The following is a 22,974-nucleotide window of genomic DNA, read 5'->3' as shown; positions in this document are numbered from 1 at the left end:
CTGGACTTGAAGCTACTTATCTTAGACTTGAAACTTGAATTCTTCCTTCCTTGGCCTGCCAGGTGTCTGGGATTGCAGTCCTGTGCCACAGAGCTCTCACTCTGTGGGTTTGTCATGCCCTCCAATGCAATATCCATTTTACAGTCGTGGACCAAGGAGTAATCTGACCATACAGCTTTAATATTTAAATTAAGTAATAAATTCATTTTATAGGTCTGTAGTTGTCACAGTGTTTTAACTTCTGTATTTAAACAGACTGGCTCTTAACCATGTTGCCCAGGCCAGAGTGAAGTTCGCGGTATGGCCCCACCACTAATACTTAGAATGAACAACGTGTAGCACAGCATAACTCCAAACTCTGGCTCGGATGGTCTTCCTACTTCGGCCGTCTGTGCGCATGTTCCTCTCCACCTGGAAACTCTTATTTTGACAGGTTCTCCTGAGGATAAAATGGTGTCAAACAGTGTCACATGCTACAGAGAAATCTGTCATAAAAGGGTAGGCAGGCAGGCAATGCAGAAAACTTCATTGTTGATTTATTGTTGTCTTATTTTAAGAAACTGCCACAGTCCCACTTTCCAGCAACCACCTCGCCATCAAACAGTAGCCATCAGCATTGAAGGAATACCCCTCAGCTAAAAGAATGCAGCTCTCTGAAGGCTCAAATGTCCACATGGATGTTGCACCTTTTTTTGTTTTGTTTTAGCAATACAGTACTTTCTAATTAAGGCAAGGTACATTTTTTTTAGACAGGGACTACAGTGTAAACCTGTAATCTCAGTTCTGGGGAAGCACAGCAGGAAGATCTCTAAGTTCAAGGCCAGCATGAGCTATATGGTGAGTTCTAGGCTACCCAGGGCTACATAGTGAGAGCCTGTCTCAAATAAAATGAAACAACAACAACAAATAAGGTAGAAAGCAATTGAAGATGTCTGATGTCAACCATGTGCATGTGTCCATACGTGTATCTGCACCTTCACATGCATTTTGTGCTCACTGCACATACAAACACATGTAGAACACACAAAATAAGGTGATGGTTCCCAAGGAAGACCCCTGACATTGACCTTTGTCCGACATATACACATCTTCACACACACAAATATTTAAATTTTGTAAGAGATGATCTCACATTAAGTGTTCTTAGCCCATTGAAAACAAGACAAAAAAGCAAAACCAGTTTCCATCAACAACTTGGGTAAGCAAATTGTACAATATTCATGCCATGGAATATTATTCACTAGTAAAAATGAATAATTCATAGACATGGCTGCACAAATGCCATCCACATCTGTTGAGCCAGGTAACCTAGACAGACAGACAAGTAGTAGTATGATTTCATTCATACTAAGTTCAAGTACAGGCTGAAGGATTTCATGACATTCAGAACCGTAAGTATTCTAGTTAGGTTTCTGTTGGTGTGATAAGAATGCCATGAACAAAAGCAACTTTTTTTTTTGAAGGAAAAAAGGTTGAAAAAAAAAAAGGAATAAAAGGTTTATTTCAGCTTATAGTTTATAGTCTGTCATGCGAGAAAGTCAGGATGGGAGCTCAAGGCAGGAAATGAAACAGACCACAAGAACCCTGCTAAGTGGCTACTACTTCTGGCTTGTTCCGCCAGCTTTCTTATACACCTCCCCAGGTGTGACAGCGCCCACGCTGAGCTGGGACTTTTCTCATCAATTGGTAATGAAGAAAATGCCCTGCAGACTTGTCTACAGCCAACCCAGTGAAGACACTTCCCAATTTCCTCTTCCCAGATAATGCTGACTGGTATCAAGCTGACACCCAGCTAATCGGGGCAGCGAGCGTGAGGGCAGGAAGGCAATTTCTGAGATTGTAGAAACCCTCTATATACGTGGCCTGGGGTGGTGATTCTTTAAGGGGAGTGTTCCTCAGACCCCAGTGGACTCTACACTCAAGATCTCTCCATTGTGCAGCATGGGGGGAAATGTAGCCTCGAGAGATAGTAAACCCTAATTAGCAAACATTTTTGCACTAGTTTGGGTTAGTAGTTTTGTTATATATGCTTCTTGCTATTGGAGAAAGTAACTATAAATATGAAAATGAGGAAAGCATATCGCCGGAGCCTGTATCTTTTGGCATCTCTGCTGAAATCTTTTTTTTTTTTTAATCTCAGAATTCAGGAACATTTTGGATAAGTGGACATTTATCATAAAATAGATCAGACCTTGGTAGCTGTATCTTTTGAAAACTGTTATTTCTCACTTAGCGTTATTCAAAGACCACATCTTAGGTATTTAATAGATTTTACTTCGAAGTTTCCAAAGAATGCTTTTAAATATTCTTTCCTACAAAAAGAAATAGTGGTTTTTGAAAACACTCATAGAATGGAGGAATTCTCTGTCAAAAGCAGCACAGTCCCCAGCCAAGCCTGAATTGTCTTGCTGTTTCCACTTTAAGCCTCTTAACTATGGGTCTGTTCCTATAGACCAAGGGCAGATCCCAGAAAAGTAATTTCTCTTGCTTTGTGGAAACTTCTTTATCTGGCAGAAAATGGTAACTCATCAAACTGCGACAGAAAACAGCTTTTCAACACTCAGGCAATTTGATCAATATTATGCATCCATCAAATGAAGGATCTGGAGCGATAAGCTCAAAAAAAAAACCTGCTAGGCAACTAGATATTGATTGATTCTGTGTGTGGCCTGATAGAAGGAGGCAAAAGGCAACAAGTGATGGTGGAGAGTAGGGACCTGGCCACCTGCCCTATTCTGCTACACCAGGCAGGATGTGGCTGGAAAACACTGCCGTAAGTTTTTCTGAAAATGCACCTCCTTCCTGTCACTGTCTGTCAGATCTGGTCCTGGCTGGGAAACGGCTCCTCCTAGACTTTCCTTTGGGATTTCAGGAAGCCTCAGAAAAACAACTCACAATGAAACTTAATTACATTTCTTCTGATGGGTTGAGATCTGCTCTGATTGGAATATTTTGAGGGCCCTGCTAGTGATTTATACCAAGAAGTAAGAATAGATATCCCGATAGAATGAAGAAGTGTGGGAAGGTCTTAATTTATCTTTGAGATTAAAGTCTTTCCAGAGGCTTTAGCAGCATTGATTCAGGTTAAACTAATAAATGTGCTAATTACAGTTGGATCATTTCAATTAAGCAGTCCAGCAGGCCTCTCATTAATTGTGCCACCTGAGTGGTTAAGAATGATGAAGGGTGTTGGTTAAGGATCCTCGAGCGATCCTCTGGCAAATGACTGGCTTCATTCACTTCCCTCCCCCCTTGATGTCCGAGGCCCTAATGCCTCTGAGAGATTTCCTGGACACATTGTTTTAAGAAAGTCAAGGGAATGAGTTGAACTTTATCATGATCCTTGTAGCATCCTGTCAAAATGATTTATTTAGGCCTCTCACCCTAGTAGACTGTAATTTTTTTTTTTTGTAAACAGGAGCTTATTGTACAAATTAGTTCTAATTGGGGATGACTATACATAACAGATATTATCATAGCTAACTTAGAGCCATTACAATTTAATAAGTGAAGCTGTAGACTGCTGTGATAAAAAAAAAAAGTAGATCTTAATTTAAGTTACATCCCAAAGCATACAAGAATGACTCAAAACACTGGCCTAACAAACAGTAGTGAAACAAGGGTTGCAATCTCTTAATTGCTAAAGAGCAAGCTTTTGGGGAATATCTGATGCCAGGGGAGAGCAGACTTATGGATAAGCATCTTTCTTGTTGCCCCTCAGTTTGGGTGGTCTCGCCAAGAGCTCCAAGGGAAAAATAATTATGTGGGCAACTCCCTTTGACAAAGACTCAGCAGAGGCACAGAAGACATTTACTTAGCAGTTGTGAGTTGCCTGTCTCTGGGTGCATCTGAATTGCCAGGCCAGCATCCTTTCATTGAGTGGATTACGTGAGCTCTGAAGTTCTGTCCTTCCTTAATCCATCTTTCACAGAGTGACAAAGGTGACTGTCCAGATCATCTGAGGATGCATCTCCAAAGTATAATGAGAACATTGCTGGCTTGTATGCTCAAGTTCATAAATCAATTTCCAGCTTCCTTACTCAGAGTCTGCTCTTCACCCTGAAAAGAGAAAGAACCATATAATCAAAAATTACATAACAAACTTATAGCTATAGCTGGATACCTGGAAATCTATCTTTCCTGTGAGAGAAATTGTGAAGAAACAGATTTAGGTAAACCATGAACAAAAACACAATTCACAACCTCTCCACTTGCTAGCAGTATCGTATATTACTTGAATTATTGAGAAGAGAACAGAACTTCTTTCTTCTTCTGGTTCCATGCATATTAGTTCACAAAGTGTCCAGAGTGTGTGATGTTACGAAACCGTCTAGGTACTTTACACTCTTGATCGGGGAGGATTTTTTTTTCAATATCAAAGCATTTTTACTTCTTTTTTTTTTTTTAATTGAAAATAGATCCCCTCTGTGTGTGTCTCTGTCTTTGATTTCTCGAGACAGGGTTTTTCTGTTTAGCCTTGGCTGTCCTGACTCACTTTGTAGACCAGGGTGGCCTTGAACTCAGAGATTCTCCTTCCTGTGCCTCGTTGAGTGCTGGGATCACAGGCATGCTGGACTAGATTCTCCTCTTTCTAAACCAGCACTCGGTAAGAAGGAGCCCGTGTTCAACTCAAGTACTAAGATTGGGAATCACACTGGTGAGAAGTCGGATGAGTTTGAGTCTGGCATCTCTCAGGCGCTGCTTGAGTTGTAGAAACTGAGATCTCAAGGCTAAGCTGAAGGAATTCAACATCACCGTGGCCAAGGAAATTGAAGCTGGTGGTCCGGAAAGCTATTATAACTTCTGTATCAGTTCCTCAGCAGAAATCTTTCCAGAAGATCAAAGTCCAGCCAGTTCATGAATTGGAGAAAAAAAATTTAATGGGAAGCATGTAGTCTTTGCTCAGACGAGTTTAGAGCTGTATGAAAGCTAAGCAAAAGCGCTCTGAAGCTCTCCCCTGATGGCAGAGCACGATGCCATCCTTGAGGCCTTGGTCTTCCGGGTGAAATTGTGGGTGAGAGGATCTGTGTGTCTCCGGGTGGCAGCGGGCTCATAAAGATTCATTTAGACAAAGTGCAGCAGAACAACATGGAGCACACATGGGCAACAGTGTTGATTTTGAATTTTCAGGGTTTCACTTGTAAAGAGAATGACTGAATAAAGTGTCATTCACACTAAGTAAATAATACATAAATAAATAAGAAATACACAAATAACATTCTCCTTTCATACACTACATCTCCACTGCAGTTTTCCTCCCTCCACTGCTCCCAGCTCTCTCCTCCTCCCATCTACCCTCTCCTTTGTCTCCCCTTCAGAAAAGAGCAGGCCTCCGAGAGACAACAAGCAAACACGCCAAAAGCCCTAACATCGAAGTTGGACAGGACAACCCAACAGGAGGAAAAGTCCCGGGAACAGGCAAAAGTGTCAGAGATACACCCGCTCACGCTGTTAGCAGCCCCCACAAAATCACCAAGCTAACAGCCACAACATACACGCAGGCAGAGGACTTGGTGCAGACCCCTGCAGACCCTGTGCTTGGCGCCACAGTCTCTGTGAGCCCATGTACGCTCTGCTTGGTCGGTTCAGTGGGCCATGTTTTCCTGGTGTCCTCCATCCCCTCTTGACCCCTCCAATCTTTCCTCCTTCTCTTCTGCAGGGTTCTCCAAGCTCTGAGGGGAGGGACCTGAGGGAGACCTCCGATTTAGACTCTACATAATGTCTGGCTGTGGGTTTCTGCCCTGACTCCCATGTGCTGCTGGAGAAGCCTCTCTGAGGACTGCTGGACAAGGCACCGGTCTACGAGCAGAGCAGAATATCCTTTCTAGTTTATCACTGTAAAAAAAAAAAAAATACTGGAGGAAAGTAACTTAATGGAGGAAAGGTTAATGTGGGATTACGGTTTCAGATGTCTCAGTCTGTGGTTATGTCCCTCTACTGTTTTCTGTCCTGTAACACGGCAAAAAGAGGAGTGGAAAGCTATTAACTTCATGTTGGCCAGGATATGTAGAGGGGGGGGGGGGAGGGGGTAGAAGTGTAGATGACCAGGGACAAGATACAGCCTTTTATGGGTGTCTCTAGTGACCCAGTTCCTCCTGATACCCTATTCAGCTCTGAACTCATCAATGGAACTAGCATCCTCATCATCCTGTCCCCTCTCAAAGCAGTGCCACCAACTGAGGATCAGACATTTATATGAGCCTCGTGGGGAGACACTCTGTTCTAGTTTGCTTTCCTGTTGCTGTGATAAAACATTCGGACCAGAAGCAACTCGGAGATAAAGGATTTATTTGGCTTACACTTTCAGGTCACAATTCATCATGAAGGGAAGTCAGGGCAGGGACCTTGGAAGAATACTGCTTTCGGGTTCATACTCTGGCTTGCTCTCAGGATCATGCCTAAGAGCACTATACAGTCCAAGACTGCCTGCCAAGGGAATGGCCCCAGATTCTACATCAATCATCAGTCAAGCCTGGAAGTGGTGGCACATGCTTCTAATCCCAGGCAGAGGCAGGTGAGACTCTGAGTTCTGGTCTACAGAGTGAGTTCCGGGACAGCTAGGGCTGTTACACAGAGAAACCTTGTCTTGAAAAATCAAAAAAATTAACAGTCAAAGATAGTGCCCCATAGACATATTATGGGCCAGTCTGGTCTATGCAATCTTTTTTCTTTCTTTCTTTCTTTCTTTCTTTCTTTCTTTCTTTCTTTCTTTCTTTCTTTCTTTCTTTCTTTCTCTCTCTCTCTCTTTCTTTTCCTTCCTTCCTTCCTTCCTTCCTTCCTTCCTTCCTTCCTTCCTTCCTTCCTTCCTTCCTTTCTCTCTTTCTTTCTTGTTTTGTTTTTCAAGACAGAGTTTCTCTGTGTAGTCTTGGCTGTCCTGGACTTGCTTTGTAGACCAGACTGGCCTTAAACTCACAGAGATCTGCCTTCCTCTGCTTCCCAGAGTGCTGGGATCACAGGTGTGCACCACCATGCCCAGCATCATCTGTGCACATTTTCAAGTGACAGTCCTTCTCCCAAGGCGGCTCTAGGTTGTGCCAAGCTGACAGTAAAATCTAGGACACGCTTCACGTGCAAACCAAAACAATCTTCATTTCTAAGTCAGAGGTTTATTTTGAAAAGAGAAGGAAACTTTGCAGCTCGCCCTTGCTCCTGTCTAGCACCAACGTGGAGTCAGTAGAGTGAAGCACAAGGGAGTTGTGGAAAACGTAGATTAAAAGATTGGAGTTGTTGATTATAGGAGCTAGTGCAAGACAGAGCCTCACCTTCTAGTCAGCCAACTTTCTGTCCACTGACAGTAGGGATGGGACCCCAGTTGGACTTATTACTAAGTCTGAGATGACTTAGTACTACATCTGGAACATTCTTGGAAGGTGTGTGTGTGTGTGTGTGTGTGTGTGTGTGTGTGTGTAGAACAGCAGTGATAATGCAAAGTATCTTCCAAATTTTAAGATTTTTTTCTCATCAGAGAGGGAGAATTTTCTTCAGAGTCTGTGGATGATGTGAGTGGACTGGAGCGAGGACATATGTGTACATTTGTGTACCTGCGCCTACGCTCGTGCCTACCTCAGTGCTGGAGTGGGAGTGGTGTGCATGTTCTAGGGAGCGAGGAAACATAAAGGGACAGAGGGTGAGTGATAGCAGAGGAGGGACTTGCCGAGACTGGAGCTTAGGTGATGCCCTGAGGCACAACGGCTTTCACAGTTCTCCTGCACCAGTAAGTTCACCTCCGTGAACGTACCTGCACAGATCCAAGTTATCTCCCATTCCACAACTATTTGGATACTGTTCCTGGATATCGATTCCACTGATGATACGGAATGGGAATAAATGGTTGACAGACAGTTCCCCAAGGTCCCATTAAATAAATACTCCAGGAGACCATCATTTGGGACTGAACAGATGAGACTAAAAAGAACAATGGAGTCACTCATGCTAAAGTTCTACATCAGCAAACTGAAACTAAGCTGCTTATCTAACCTTCCCAGAAGTCAGGAGAAATGAGAGAGAACAGCCAAATTCCCCATGGACTGCTTTCAGCTGGCGTGGTGATGAATCCCCATTCTTCCTAATTCTTACGCACAAAGATATGACCCAAAGAACAACCATTCCATCCTTGCCCTTGCTTCTGTCCCTGATTTACAAGAGCGTAACTTTGAAATGACCAGTACACTATTTTCTTTATTTATTTCTCCAGTTTTTCCTCCCTACAACAGTTACACTAGTGTGTGGAATGTTGTGTTATCCGGTTATGGAGGTGAAAAAATAAGACCAATTAAGATCTTGAAAGGGAATTGTTATAAACTGCACTTTGACACTCCTTACAGGAAAAGTTCCATTAAGAGGCAGTTCTTGACTTGACGACATCTGGAAGTAAATAAAACCCAAATGGGTGGGCACAACTGGGAGAGGTTTTGGCTTAACTAAATCACTTGAAGTGGGAAGACCCACTTATCTTTTTTTTTTTTTTTTTTTTTTTTTTTTTTTTTTTTTGAGATAAGCTTTCTCTCGGTAGCCCTGGCCATCCTGGAATTCACTTCGTAGACCAGGCTGGCTACGAACTTAGAGATTCACCTGCCTCTGCTTCCCAGGTGCACCACCACTGCCTGGCACTATAATCCAGATCTTCAAGGAGGGGAGACACACTTTTAGTCCAGATTTTTTGAGGTGGGAAGAGCCACCTTTCATCTGGACCACACCTTCTGTGGCAGCCTATGTAACAAACATGGAAGAAGAAAGCTTGTTCCTTCTTTGCCTGCCTCCCCCCTCCACCGCCCCCCCCCCCCCGCCGACTCTCTAGCAACTTTATTCCTTCACTGGCATTAGAGCCTTCTTCCAGATTCAGGCCTACACTGAAGAGCAGCTGAGACATTCAGCCTTGTGAACTGAACAACTACTGGATTCTTGGACTTTCCATTGGTAGATAGCCATTGTTGGACTAGCTGGACCACAGCCTGTAAGCACATATATATATATGTGTGTGTGTGTGTGTGTGTGTGTGTGTGTATTCATTCATTCATTCATTCATATATATATTCATTCATTCTATAAGTTATGTTCCTCTTGAGAATCCTGAGTAACACAGAGGACTTTCCTAAGACGACAACCCATCTATAAATTTTGCACTTGCCTTTCTGTCTAAAGAACTGTTGCTTGTTTGGTCACAATGAACATTTCATAGTCAAAGCTTTAGCTTGTCAGCTGGAAAGGTTTTAAGCTAATGGCCTTTCCTCCTGATAGAGGAGAGATTTTCTAGAGCATGTAGCTGCATGTAGTGGGACATGCTTATAACCCCAATACTTTGGGGGCTGAAACAGATGGACCATGAGTTCAAGTCCAGCAACCTATACAGTGAGTTGGAGGCCAGCCTGGGCTGTATGAAACTGTCTTTAAAAAAAAAAAAATCAACCAACCAAGAAATCAACCAACCAGCTAACCGACCAATCAACCAAAATAACATGTATCATTCCTACCAAATAAGATCAAAACAAACGGGACAACCTTTTGCAAAGTTTCTTCTTTTTCATGGACACCAGGTTGTCCTCACGTTGCCATCACGACACTGCATGTGTCTTCATGATGGTGCTATATTGTAGCTCCATGATGCTGAACTGTGACATCACAGTTCCGCCATTTCCTTACAACCCGCCACTGTTTAATCACATTCTGCGCCCTCACAGCGCTTACTGTGTTATCACAAGGCTGCACTGTGACATAGCAATGCTGCCGTGCGCCACCACGGTGCTTTATTTTGCTGTCAAAGCACTGCAGTGTGACATTACTGTGCTCCATTGTTTCACCACAAAGCTCCGTTTTGCCACCACAATGTTGAATTGGGGCGTGAGCTCAGTAATTTGCATATGTGTGTGTGTGTATGTATGCATGTTTGGACGCACACGTGTGCAGGTAACATACACATTCATGTGGATGCTGGAGGGTATTATTTCTCAGGGGCTGTCCACCGTGTGTTTTGAGGCAGCTTCTCACGAGCCTGGATTTCAGCTCATCAAGTAGGCTAGGTTGGCTTGCCAGGAAGATCTATGCATCTGTATGTCTCTACTTTCCCAGCACTGCGATTTCAAGTATGTACCACCATGCTTGGCTCTTTACGTATGTTCTGGGAATTGAACTCAGGCCCTTATGCTTATAAAACACCTTACCCCCTTCAGCTATGTCCTCAGCTGTGTGTGTGTGTGTGTGTGTGTGTGTAGCTGGAACTGAACTTGTGATGGTTAGTGTTAATTGTCAACTTGACAGAATCTAGAGCCCTCTGGAGCTGGACCTCTGAGCATGCCTTGGTGTTGCTCACTGATGTAGGGAGACCCGTCTTAAGTTGTAGGTGGGACCTTTTCTTGGGCTGAACAGTATTTACCTCTTTCTATTTCCTGACGGTAAATATGATGTGACCAGCTCTTTGGAGCTCATCCTGCCTTGACTTCCCCACTGGGATAGACTGTGCTTTGAACTGTGAGCTAAAATAAACCGTATCTCCCTTAAGCTGCTTTGCCAGAGTACTCTCTTAGAATAGGAGAGAACAGAGATGGTGCCTCATTCACGTTAGGCAAGTGCTCTGCCACTGTGCTGTGTTCTCAGCACTTGATAATCTTTCACTCACCCTGCTCTGAGAACACCACAGTCTGAACTGTGGTGTGAGGACTTCAACATAAAGATTCTGAGTGGAAATTACCTACTCCCTGAGGCTCATTCTTTCGGCCATAGCAGAGGTCAGGTCACAGGATTGTCCTTCGATGTAGTCATTGTGAGCACCTCTTGCTATGTCTTTGTGGCCAGCAGGAGTGACGGCCTTCGTCCTCTGGACTGGATGGTTAACATGACAGCAGAGGAGAGAGCAGCTGCTCAGGAGACCCTGTGCTGAGCTTGTTACCTGCTTGCAAGACTGTTGCCTTTGTGAAGAAGAATGTGGGGCCTGAGATGGCTCAGTAGGTTTGTTCCTGCCACCCTAGCCTGAGGATCTCACCTGAGTTTGATCCCAGGCCCCACATGGAGGACAGAGAGGACTGACTTCTGTCCTGCAGGTTGTCCTCCGACCTCCACACAGGTGCCATGGCTCTTGTATATCACATATACAGACACAATTAAAAAGCAGAATGTTAAAAACGCCTTTGTGTATTTGTCTGTTTTAGGAGATGATTTGTTTATTTATTTGTTTGTTTATTCATTTATTTATCCTAGGACAGCTCTGGCTGTCCTAGAACTCGCTCTGTAGACCAGGCTGGCCTCAAACTCATAGAGCTCCACCTGCCTCTGCCTCCCAAGGGACTGAAGACATGCATTACCCCACCTGGCTTGTTTATTCTATTTCTAATTAATGTTTTTTAACCTTAGCATACGGAATTCTAGGTTTCATTAGGACATAATTTGGTTCGGCATAATTTGTTTTAGTTGGTCCTCCTCCCACCATTTTCTTCCATATCTAGATTTCCTCTTTGCACTTCCTCACCTGCCCACTCACCTCTGGTCTGTTTTCATGTCACGGGTATTCTATTAGCGCTTCCCCACTTCTTCAACCTCTTTTCCTTTCTTGTGGTCCCCTTTCTAATTATGACCTATGCCTGCATGAATGCGTGTGTGCTATTTGCATACCTGGTGCCTTAGGGAGTTGGAAAAGGCATTAGATTCCTTGGGACTGGAGTTACGGATGGCTGTGAATGACCATGTGGGTGCCGGGGACTAAACCTGGGTCCTCTGCAAGAGAAACGAATGCTCTTAACCACTATCACTTGGAGCTATCTTTCCAGCTCTAAATTTATTTTTATTTTTGCCTGCATATGTGTGCGCAAAGTGTGTGCCCGGTGCACTCGGGGGCCGGAAGAAGGTAATGGAACTCCTGAGACTGAAGTTACAGAGAGTTGCAGGCTGACCTGTGGTTTCCGGGTCTTAAAACAGGGTTGTTTTGTTTTTTTTTTGGAAGACCAGCCAATGTCTTAACTATCGAGCCATCTCTTTTGTGTCACAACCACTCTTGATATCTGCAGAAGCACTCATTTTTCTAAATAAATTTGAAATATTTCACTCTGTGCTTGTGATCAGTATTTAGTTCTTGAATTTAACGACAGCAAGCCATTGGCTATCTTTGGTTCTTTTTTTCTCCACCGCACTAGTCTCTGGGGACACATTCCCTGAAGCGGATTCCAGGCTCAACGTTAGAGAGGCATCAATGGCTTCTTTCTATGTATTTATAACTCTTGTTTCATGGGAAAATGAACTCTGAGTTTTTCAAAAACTTCTACACAAATGTAATCGTCTCGAGTTGCTGCTGTAAAATTTTGCTAATAACTATTTGGTATTTGTTTGCGTTATGTAAATTTGTATTTCTGAGTGGAGACGTACTAACTTTCTTCTCAGTCTTCTTAGGACTCTGTTTTGTGTTGGAGAGCCATGCTATTTTGCTCGGAGGGCAGGATTCCTGCTCCCCTTCTGTTCTCAGGACGTTCTCAACCTGCAGAGAGCGTTAACAAGGGCATCCAGCTCCACTCTGCTGCTGGGGTAGAGCATGGGAGGGAGGCAGCGTCTGCACTGATGTCTCTCTCCAGAACACTCCAGTAGGCGGAAGGAGTAGGAAGCGCTGTCAAGGCTGAGAAGCGGGACACAGCTGCTTCAGAGAGCTCGCTGAGGAGTTGGGCTGCTGGCGGTCCTCTCTCAGGTGAAGCCGCTGCTGAAATAGCTTGCTAATGGAGTTCTCTGGAGGAGCAGAGATTGGATTTTCTCACTGGAGCCCACTGCCGCCTCTCAGATACTTTCAAAAGCCAGCCAGGCTGCCATCAAATGTGTCCAGAAAAAGGTTGAAAGGAGGACGGTACCAATATCTCCTTAATTCCTCTTCTATTTCTCCTTTCCTCCCCTCCTTCTCCCTCTTCCAGACCAGCCCCCACTTGAGAAAAAAAAAAATCTCATTTTAAAAGTGTTTTTTAAAACCTTTTTTTTTTTTTTTTTTTTCTGGAAGATAAATTTCATGTAGACCAGGCTGGCCTTGAAATCACCACCTAGCCAAGCCTGATCATGACATTCTGATTCTCCTACTTCCTGGGTACTGAGATTACAGGTGTGTGTGTGTGTGTGTGTGTGTGTGTGTGACCTACCCAGTTCATGCTGGGAATCAAACCCAGAGCTTCTTGTGTACTGGGCAAGCCCTCTGCCAACTGAGCTACATCTTTTCCCCCCAAAAGCTTTTTTCTTCTTTTTCTTTCTTTAAAGAACCAGAGCGTTCCCTTTAGAAGAAACACATGCACAGGAGCACGCGTGCACACACACACCCACACACACCCACACACCCACACACACACACACACTGATTAGAGGATATCTGTGTGTTGGAGTCCAGCGTTCAGGCTCAGCTCAGCACAGTAATACCCGGAATGAGCACCCACTCTTAGACTAATACAGCATAGGCCCTAGAGAACATTTGTGTGTGTGTGTGTGTGTGTGTGTGTGTGTATGTGTGGCTTTGCCCACTGTCTTCAAAACCAAAGGCTTATCATTAACCAACCAAACAACCACAAATACTAGAGAAGATGCTAGGGAAGACGGAACCTTTTATACTGTGTGTGGGGTAATGTCAATGAGCTATTCAGAAAATCAGTGTGGAGGTTCCTCAGAAAACTAAAAATAGAATGACCATTTGACCCAGCTATTCCACTCCTGGGACTATACCCGAATGATTACTAAGTCAGCATACCACAGGGATCCTGGCAAATTCATGTTTACTTTGGCTCTACAGACAAGTTAGGTGCCTGTCAGCAAATGAACAGATAGAGAAAATGTAGTATACACACATACAATAGAGTTTAATTCAGTCATCAAGAGGAACAAAATGCTGCCATTTGTTGAAAAATGGATATAACTAGAGATCTTATTAAGCCAAATACACTAGATTCAGAAAGCAACTAACATTTTTTTTTCTCTTGTGGAATCTGGGTGATATGTAGACACACACACACACACACACACACACACACCATGAAAGTTGAAGGAGGAATATTTAGGAAGAAGAATGGAATAAACAGGAAGGGGGAAGGAAGACAAGAGAGGGTGATGAAAATAAATACAGTGAAAGTACATGATGTTCTTAAACATGAATGTCATTCTTGAACCTATTTTTTGTACAATGAATGTACACTAATAAAAGTTAAAATGGGTAGGGAGGCATCTCAGCAGTACAGTGCCTATTTAGTTCATTGTAGATGCCAGGTTCTATCCCCAGTACCACCATAGTGCTGTATACGTGTAATCCTAACACTTGGGAGTGGTAAGCAGGAGGGTCAGGAGTTCAAGATCAGCTTGGGTTACATGAGGCTCTGCCTCAAAAGTACCTCTGCCCTGCCTCCATGCCCTATTAAAATACCGTTTTTATTTTTTTCCTTCTGTCCAAACAGTATCAGTCAGGAGCCCTTGTCTCTAAACGGGAGTGGTAACTGAGAACTTGGCGGGGCAGAGAGCAGGGCCCCAGCCACGCTCTGTGACTGAAGAGAGACCTGGGTACCACGTCTAGTGGTTCAGACTCTCCTCTTACACCTGCTAAGGTGCAACAAATTGGAGTAGAAGCAAACATGTTCCCCTTCTTTGGAGTGGCCCGGATATGGGTTATTGCTGCAGTTTGAAAAAGAAATGTCAGCTGGGTATAGTGGTGCACACCTTTAATCTCAGCACTCAGGAGGCAGAGGCAGGCAGATCTCTGTGAGTTCGAGCCCAGCCTGGTCTTCAAAGCAAATTTCAGGACAGCTAGGGCTGTTACACAGAGAAATCTGGTCTCAAACAACAACAACGAGAGAGAGAGAGAGAGAGAGAGAGAGAGAGAGAGAGAGAGAGAGAGAGAGAGGGGAGATCTTCCACACCTGAACACTTGCTCCTCAGATGGTGGCACTGTTTGGGAAGGTTATGGACATTTTAGGAGCTGGATGAAGTCTGTTGCTGGGGGAGGCGTTGAAGTTTCATAGCCTGGCCTTCCTTCCTGTTCTCTCTCTAATTCCTGTGGGCAGGTGAAATATGGCCAGCCTGTTTCCTGCGTGGCAGACAGCTCTCATGGTTCTGCTGCCATGACAGACTGTGAGCCAAAACAAGCGCATTCTCCCTGAACTTTCTCTTGGTCAGGACATTTTAACACAGCAGCAGAAATGTGACTAGCCCAGCAGTTCACCAATGAAATGAGAGTGTACACAGGCATCACCAGGCACCGGAGGAAAAAGCCCGGTGAAAAGAACTGCAAACATAATGAACTTGCACTTGAGAGTACAAAATTAATAGAATTCTTAGGGGAGTAATTTGAAAAGGTCTTCCCCTAACGGTCCTGTCTTGGCTTTTGAGGTTACTTCAGATAATATACTCACTTGGGGTGCTAGGAACCACAAATAAGAGAGATCATGTGGTGTCTGTCTTTCTGGATCTGGGTTACCTTGATATTTTGGTGACATTTCTAGTTCCATCCATTTGACTGCAAATTTCTTGATTTCATTTTTCTTTATGATGAATAATATTTCACAGTGTATATGTATCATGTTTTCATTGCCCATTCATCAGTTGAGGAGATTTAGGTTGTTTCCACTGCCTGGCTATTGTAAACAGAACAACAATGAACATGGCTGAGCAATCTGTGGGGTAGGATGCTGAGTCTTCTCAACATACTTCACAGAAATAGAAAAAAAGCCATCCCAAAATTCTGTGGACCCACGAAAGACCCTGAGTAGTCAAAGTAATATTTAGGATTAATATACCAGATTATCTATCTGGATTGTATATCTGTCTGGATTATATATCTGGATTAGCATACCAGATTTTAAGCTGTATTATAAACCTATAGTAATAAAAACAACATGGTATTGGTAAAAAAACAGAACATGCAAAACAATGGAACAAAACAGAAGAACCAAACATGAATGCATGTAACTGCAAACACCCAACATTTGGCAAAGATGTAAAAAAAAATACACAGTGGAGAAAAGATAGAGTCTTTAACAAATGGCGCTGTGAAAGCTGGGTGTCCGCATGCAGAAGAATGAAATTAGACCCATTATCTGTAACACACCACAAAAATCAACTGCAAATGGACCAGAGACCGCAGTGTGAAACCTGAAACACTGAGGCGACCAGACGATAACACAGACAGTACCCTACAAAATACGGAATAGGAAAGAGCTTTCTGAAGCGGGACTCCATGCACTCAGGAGTTACGGCTAACAGTTGATAAACGGGATCCCATCAGACCAAAACGTTTCTGAGCAACAAGGGAAACAAGGGAAGAGGAGGCCCAAAGAGTACGAGGAATCTTCCATCCTATGAGGATTAATATCTAGAATATAAAAACAATTCAAAGCAGAGTCAAGAAAATAAAAGCCTAATTTAAAGAATGGGCTACAGAACTCTGAACAGAGTTCTCAAAAGGAGACATAAAAATGGCTACGAAATATCCCCAAAAGTCTTCAACATGCTTAGCTATTAGGGAAATGGCAAATGAAACTACTTTGGAATTTCATCTCACCCCACTCAAAATGCCTAAGGTACAGTAGGAACTGAAAGCAGATGCTGGCAAGGATGTGGGGAGCTGGAAACCCTCATTCGCTGTTGGTGGGGCTGCGAACTGCTGCAGTCACTGTGGAAATTGGTGTGGTGGCTTCTGAAATCGCTAAGGGTAGATGTGTCTTACGACCTAGCTGTACGTGCCCAGTGCTTGGTAGGCTGATGCAGGGAGATAGTTGCGAGACTGGAGTTCGGCTGGGCTGCTCCAACTAAAATGTAAACGAAAACAAAGAAAAGGAAAATCGGTACGTGCCAACCAATCACAAAGCAACAGTGGGCAGCACAGACACTGCCGTTACCCCTGCCTCCATAGCTCTGCCTTCTTCCTAGATGGAGCTCTCTTCTTAGGCAGCTTCTTTGCTACCGGGCCCCCACCTCGGTGGCCCACAGTATTTGCTGAAGTTCCTTCCTGGGCAACGAGAAAGGTCTGACCAGGGCAGACTGGGTGAGGTTGCATCCCTCGGATTCCAGGGAACGCTTGCCTCTATTCTGCTCTCCGACCGGCAGAAGCTCAGGTTTGGGGTTAAGCATTACTCCTGCAACCGTTAGGCGTGTCTGTCAATTTGATCCGATCTGAGCTCAGTTAAGAGACACACCTGTGGAAGAGTATTTCCAGGAGGGATTAGTAGTCGAGGGTGGGGAAGAAGATCTCCTAAAGTGGTGGTCCGGACCTCTCAGGCAGCAGCCCAAGCAGAAAGAGATTTGAGGGGAAAAGCTACAGCTTCTGTCTGCCCACTTTCGCTCTTTCCAGGTGAGTGCATCTACTCTGTAGCCATGGCTGCTGCTATCTGAACTCAGTTTCTCTGGCTTTCCAATGTCAACTGAAGACCATTGGCTCCCCAAGAACACTCCAGTCGTTAAGTGTCCTGCTGGGACTGCTGGCACATCCAGCCTTGTGGACCGAACGGCTACCTCATTCTCTGCCTCTCCAGCACACACGCAGTCCCGTTGAACTGCCCAGATTGTGTTGTGTAGGATAATGTAATAAATCCCCCTGGTAATATAGATTCAGTCTATACATTCCGGAGAGCCCTGACTAATTCATTCCCACTCCCCCAACAGAAAGAACACTGAGTGTGTGGCTGGGTCTGTGGGCTCTCTGTCTGGCATCCAGAATCCTGAACAAGCTAGAACAGATTAAAGAGTGGTGTGGAGAGAGATGGCTCTCCAGTCCTCATTCCAAGACACCTATGGCTGTGCAGCAGGGAAATGCAGCGAAGCAATATTTATTACACACCGACTGTGAGCAAAGCTCTCTGCCAGGCAACACTAGTGCAAAGACAAATGACTATGCCCGAGCCCCAGAAATGAAAAATCAACCAGAGAACACAGATGGAATGAGGAGACGGGACAGCCAGAGCAAAACCCACAGGGTGAATGAAGCACAGGTAGGAGCTAAGAAACTGAAGAGAGCATCTCACCCTGCTGTAGATGTTGAAGAACAAACTCTTACCTAGACTCCTCAGCAGCCATCTGTCCAATTTTAATATTATTATCATCCTTGCTTTTCAGGGTGAGGAAACTAAGACTGTGAATGAAGTCAAGAAGGATGCCCAGAGTCACATACCTGGTAGTAGTGATGTCATCATAGAAACTAAGGAACTGATGTCCCAGAAGGGGATTTGTATGGGATCAGGGTCAAAGTCACAGTGGGTGACTTGGGAGGTGAGAATATTTTCTTGATTTGTTTATTTATGACAAGGATTCCACAATTTCTGCTGGTCAGAAATTCTTTGAGATGATGTCTTTGCCTCTTTGTCAGTCAGAGAGCAGAATCATTTGACTCACCCGTACTATGAATGGCCCTGCAGAGAGCTTAAGTTTCAAACTGGACATTAAACCTGTCTGTGACCTTGTCAGCTTTGGCTACAGTCATCTGGATGGATGCATGGACTTTGGTACCAATGAATGATGTGGTTGGTTTTGGAGCATTTCCGTAGCACAAACTGACTGGTGTCATTCTGCATGTTGAGGATGCATCTGCTTTCACAAGTCCAGAAAGATCACAGAAAGAGGAGAATGATTTTACATATGTTTATGTATGAGTATGTATGTATGTATATATGTATGCATATGTCTTTCTATTTTTAAATTATGCATATATGTGTGTGTATCTGTATTGGGTATGTGTACTTGAACTCAGTGTACATCAGCGGCATTGAATTTTCTAGAGCTGGAATTACAGGCAGTTGTAAACTGCCTAGCTTGGATATGGGAATTGAACTGGGGTACTTTATAAGAGCAGCAAATGCTCTTAGCTTCTGAATCATCTCTCTAGCCCCAAGAATGATTTTAACAGGCAAGAAAGAGAGCAGGGCCACCCAAACTGAGGAAGAAGTAACAGCCTGGGCAGAATCCTGGTATGGCCTCAGGATGCCGTCTTGGTGAACATTGGCAGAACTAATGGTGCGCTCCTGTCCTGTTTACAAAGGTTCCTCAGCAGGTGACCAAGTCCCGGGCTCTGGCCGAAGCTCCCTCCTGTTGCTTTTACACATAGGTGGATGGATTTTAAGATGTGTGATGCAGTGGGTAAGGGGGTTGGTCATAAGATTTGCAGGCCTTGAAGTGCAATTGCAGTGAGTATTGACTGACAGTCTCACTCCTATAGAGGTCGGAGAATCCTTGAAATGTAGCTCACTGAAAGGCATGCGTGTGAAGGTATCAGAGAGGCCAGAGTCTAGCTGGGAAAGACGGCAGTGGGATCAAGGGCAATGTTCACGCTACCGAGAGAGGTGTGTGAACACGTGAGCGAGTACAGGCAAAGAAGCTGAGGAAGACTCCATAGTTTATAATCAGGTGATAGTGAAGATGGGATGCCCAGGCACACAGGGACGAGTTTGGGCATGTATACATATGTGCGTCTCTGCCCTGGTCTGACACTATTCACAAGGAGGAGGAGGAAGAGAGAGAGAGATGGGGGAAGGAGAAGACAGAGATAGATGGGGTGGAGCAGTGCTAATTTTAGCACAAACACTGAAGATGAGCTGTATCTTAAATTCTGGGAGTTTGACAAAAACTATATAGCAGCAAAACAAAACAAAACAAGACCAAACCCAACCAACCAAACAAAAAACAAACGAACAACAACAAAACCAAAAATCAGATACCAGGGCTGCTAACCCTGAGTATTTGAACTCCAGTGAAAAGCCTTTCACCTGTCCATCCAGCCTCCTGGCACCGTCTTTTCCCTGCCTGCAGTTTGCCGCTGTCGCACGGATAGTGATAGTGGTGTCGGAAGGCTCTGGGCCTTCCTCAGCAGCCCTCCGGGAGCCCTGGGGATACACAGATCAATGACTTTTCTTCCATGTTTGCTGGAGTTCACTGCAGCCTGACCCACCTGCTGAGATGAGGTTCTGTTCCTCCAACCCTGGCTCTGTCTTTACGGTCTCTGAGTGCCTCGGCCACTCTTTGCCAGTGCCTGCTCCCCAGGGCCTGAGCCCTGCTCCCAGTTATCGTATAGCAAGATTGGGCAGAGCTTTCTGGCTTTGGCCCAGCTCTGCTCTGGTAGTAGGACCCCCTGCCATTGCTTATTAGTCTTTTTCCAGAGCTCACTTCGCATCCTGCTGCTCCCGGTGGCCTCTCTTGTGACTTCAGTGAATGAAAGCACTGGGAGGCCCTGCCTGACAAGGCGGGCTCTCAACACGCATTGAGACATCTTCTCTGTCTTTGTAAATCACAGCAGCTGTAGCAGAAGAGTCCCTGCAGTGTGTGATCAGTAGCCAGTGCAGTAAGTGACAAGGCTATCCCACGCCCAGTGGTAGAAAGAGCCCCTGGTGCAGGAAGTATCAAGGACCTCAAGATGGAAAGAGTGCAGCATTAAATTGAGCTCAGAGCCCCTGCAGAGGTGGATGTCCCTGAAGCTGCCTTGGCTTTGTTGGGCTGGTCCTTGCTGAGAGAAAACACAAAACTGCAGGGCGCAGCTTTGAGCTAGATGCATGGGTCTGGGTAGAGGCCAGATGTCTTGGGTCATTCCTGGACAGTAAGAAGTGGTTAGGTTACTTTGAGACGACATTGTGGTGACTTTTAAAAAAATCTTTTATTTATATTTTTAATTATGTGTGTGTCTATGTGTGGATTGGGTTGGTACACATAAGCACAGTGTCTTTGGAGGACAGAAGGTGGCGTCAGATCTCCTAGAGATGGAATTGTAGGCAGTTGTAAGCTACTCTGTGGGTGCTAGGAACCAAACAGGGCCCTCCGCAAGGTCAGCACCTGCTCGTAACCCCAGAGCTAATCTCTCCGGGCTCCAGTGTGGTGGTATTTCTTCATAGGCACACGCTGTGTATGTTACTATACATTCTGAGTGACTCTACAGATCTTTTTACAGTGAAGACACGGCCCTTAGTGAATGGTCCTCTTGCTGCTATGAGGCCCTGCACTGAGAGCCTCTTCAGGTCTTGGCACCATGAAAGCCTCAGCAGATGGGTTTAACTGGAGTGACAGGCGTACTTCCACTACAGAAGGAGCTAGGGAATGTGTGACTTTGTTCTTGAATAACACAAGCCAGAAATGGCTAGAGGGGCAGCAGTGGACCTTGCGAAGTTGATGAATAACTGACTAATCATCTTTAGGCCATCATTGGAAGGGTTTCTGAAAGAATTCATAGGTGTTCTTCCTACTTTCGCAGGAACTAAAGAAAGGGTTCCTATTGATTTACTTGGCAAACATTCAACAGTGCCCATTTCAAGTGATGTAGTGACTACAGAATGGGAAGGAAGACATAACCCTGCCCCCCAGGGGTTTCAGAAAGTTGTAACATAAAACCAACAGGTCAAGGACTGACCTGGTCATTTGTTCCTAGGAAGATCCAGGCCCTGAGGGTCAGGAGCTGAATAACAGGCACAGGGTAAGCAGAGCAAATCCAGGAGGCCACCTCAGTCTGCCATCGTCAGAACTCATGGCTTTGGGCATGAGTCTCCACTCTGGAGCTCACTGTGAGGCACTCACATCTTTTCCCTGAACCTCTGGTTCCTTTTTCAACAACTGGAGACATTATTCCTTCAAACAGGAGAGAATGCTATGATGACGTTATGGAACTCCAGAACCCACCTGTGTCTGTCTATAGAGCAAATGCTAGTGACGAGACTCTCCTTCTCTCCCCTCCCTCATCTGACCAGCCCCTGGGCTCACAAGCATATCCACGTGCTCAGCTCTTACTCTCCCAGAATCCTCTGCAAACCTCTCCTCCTTAAGAAGCACTTGCTTTCCATTTCTACTCCAGACTTCAACTGAGTATAAAGAATGGAGTTTTTTGACAAACTGCTTTGCATTAAGGGTGTGTATCAGCTTATCCCTAACAACCTACTCCAGACCTTGGGGCTCAGATGACAGAAGTTAGCTTTCTCGTAGATCTGCGTGCTGGCCAACTGGCTTCACACTTGTGATCTTCCCGCCCCAACCTTCAGAGCGCTAGGATTAGAGGGGTGTGTCATCATTCCTGATCTTCATTTTTAACTAGATTATCTCCATAAAGACCTTGTCTCTGACTCCAGTCACATCTTGGGGAACTTTGGGGCTTCAGCGTGTGCAGTTGGAGGGTAGTTTATCCCATAAGAAATTGTTAACGGAGGGTCTAGGGAGCCAGTTCAGTGGGTGATGACTACTGAGGGAGGGAGAGTCCATTTTATTCAGTGGGATGATCCAAGGTAGGTTGCCTGTGCTCCAGTAGGCAGCCCTATACCCACGTGCATATGGACAGTACTAACAAGATTCTGCGTTAAGAAAAAAGAAGATATGAAGTTAGGAGGACGATGGAAGGAGTCTGGGAGGAGTTGAAGATTGAGGTGAATACAGTCTAAATACATTGTATTCACATATGAAACTGCCAAAGAATAGTAACACAATAAAGTGAAGAAACGATCAGGGAAGACACCTGACCTCAACCTCTGGTCGTCACATATGTGGATGCGGACCTGTACGCATATGCGCTTCCACACATAGACATGTACACAGCATTACCAGCTTAAAAATCCAGCAGGCGTTGGAGGCCCTTCATCCTGTCTGAGGGTATGTAGAGCCTGGTTCACCTGTTACAGTTCCTGGTCTCTGCTGCCCTTTGCTTTTCCATCTTGAGAAGTGAGGAGGGAAACCCAGGCTTCCCAAAGAGGCTCCCACTCCTCTCCTCCCAGAACCCCACACGAGTAAGATTGCCTACTCTGAGGCTCATTATGCTGTCTGTCCTTCATGAACCCAGTCATCACAAGAAAGCCCAAGTCATATGGCTGCCCTTTTTGATAAGATAACCCCTCACTTTTTAGACCACCACCCTGTTTTTTTTTTCCTGTCTCCATAATTCTTAGCACCAATGTTTCTACTCCACATTGTGCTTTGTTTTATTCACAGAACCTGCATACTTCAGGAGAATGTACCCTTGTGTATTTTGTTACTCCCGAGTCTGTAGAGCCTTATAAATTATTAATAAAAAATCTTGAATGAATGACTATAAAA

The 22,974-nt window shown here is 44.7% G+C and overlaps 1 pseudogene; it reads left to right on the top strand.

Annotated features, from left to right (window-relative positions):
• Positions 1-1,266: 1,266 nt before the first annotated feature.
• LOC132649335 (small ribosomal subunit protein eS7-like) lies at positions 1,267-5,627 on the top strand (annotated as a pseudogene).
• Positions 5,628-22,974: the final 17,347 nt, after the last annotated feature.

The sequence above is a fragment of the Meriones unguiculatus genome, chromosome 19 (genome assembly GCF_030254825.1).
Source record: "Meriones unguiculatus strain TT.TT164.6M chromosome 19, Bangor_MerUng_6.1, whole genome shotgun sequence".
Taxonomy (NCBI): domain Eukaryota; kingdom Metazoa; phylum Chordata; class Mammalia; order Rodentia; family Muridae; genus Meriones; species Meriones unguiculatus.
Note: the sequence above shows the minus strand (reverse complement) of the source record. Positions and strands in the feature narration are given on the sequence as shown.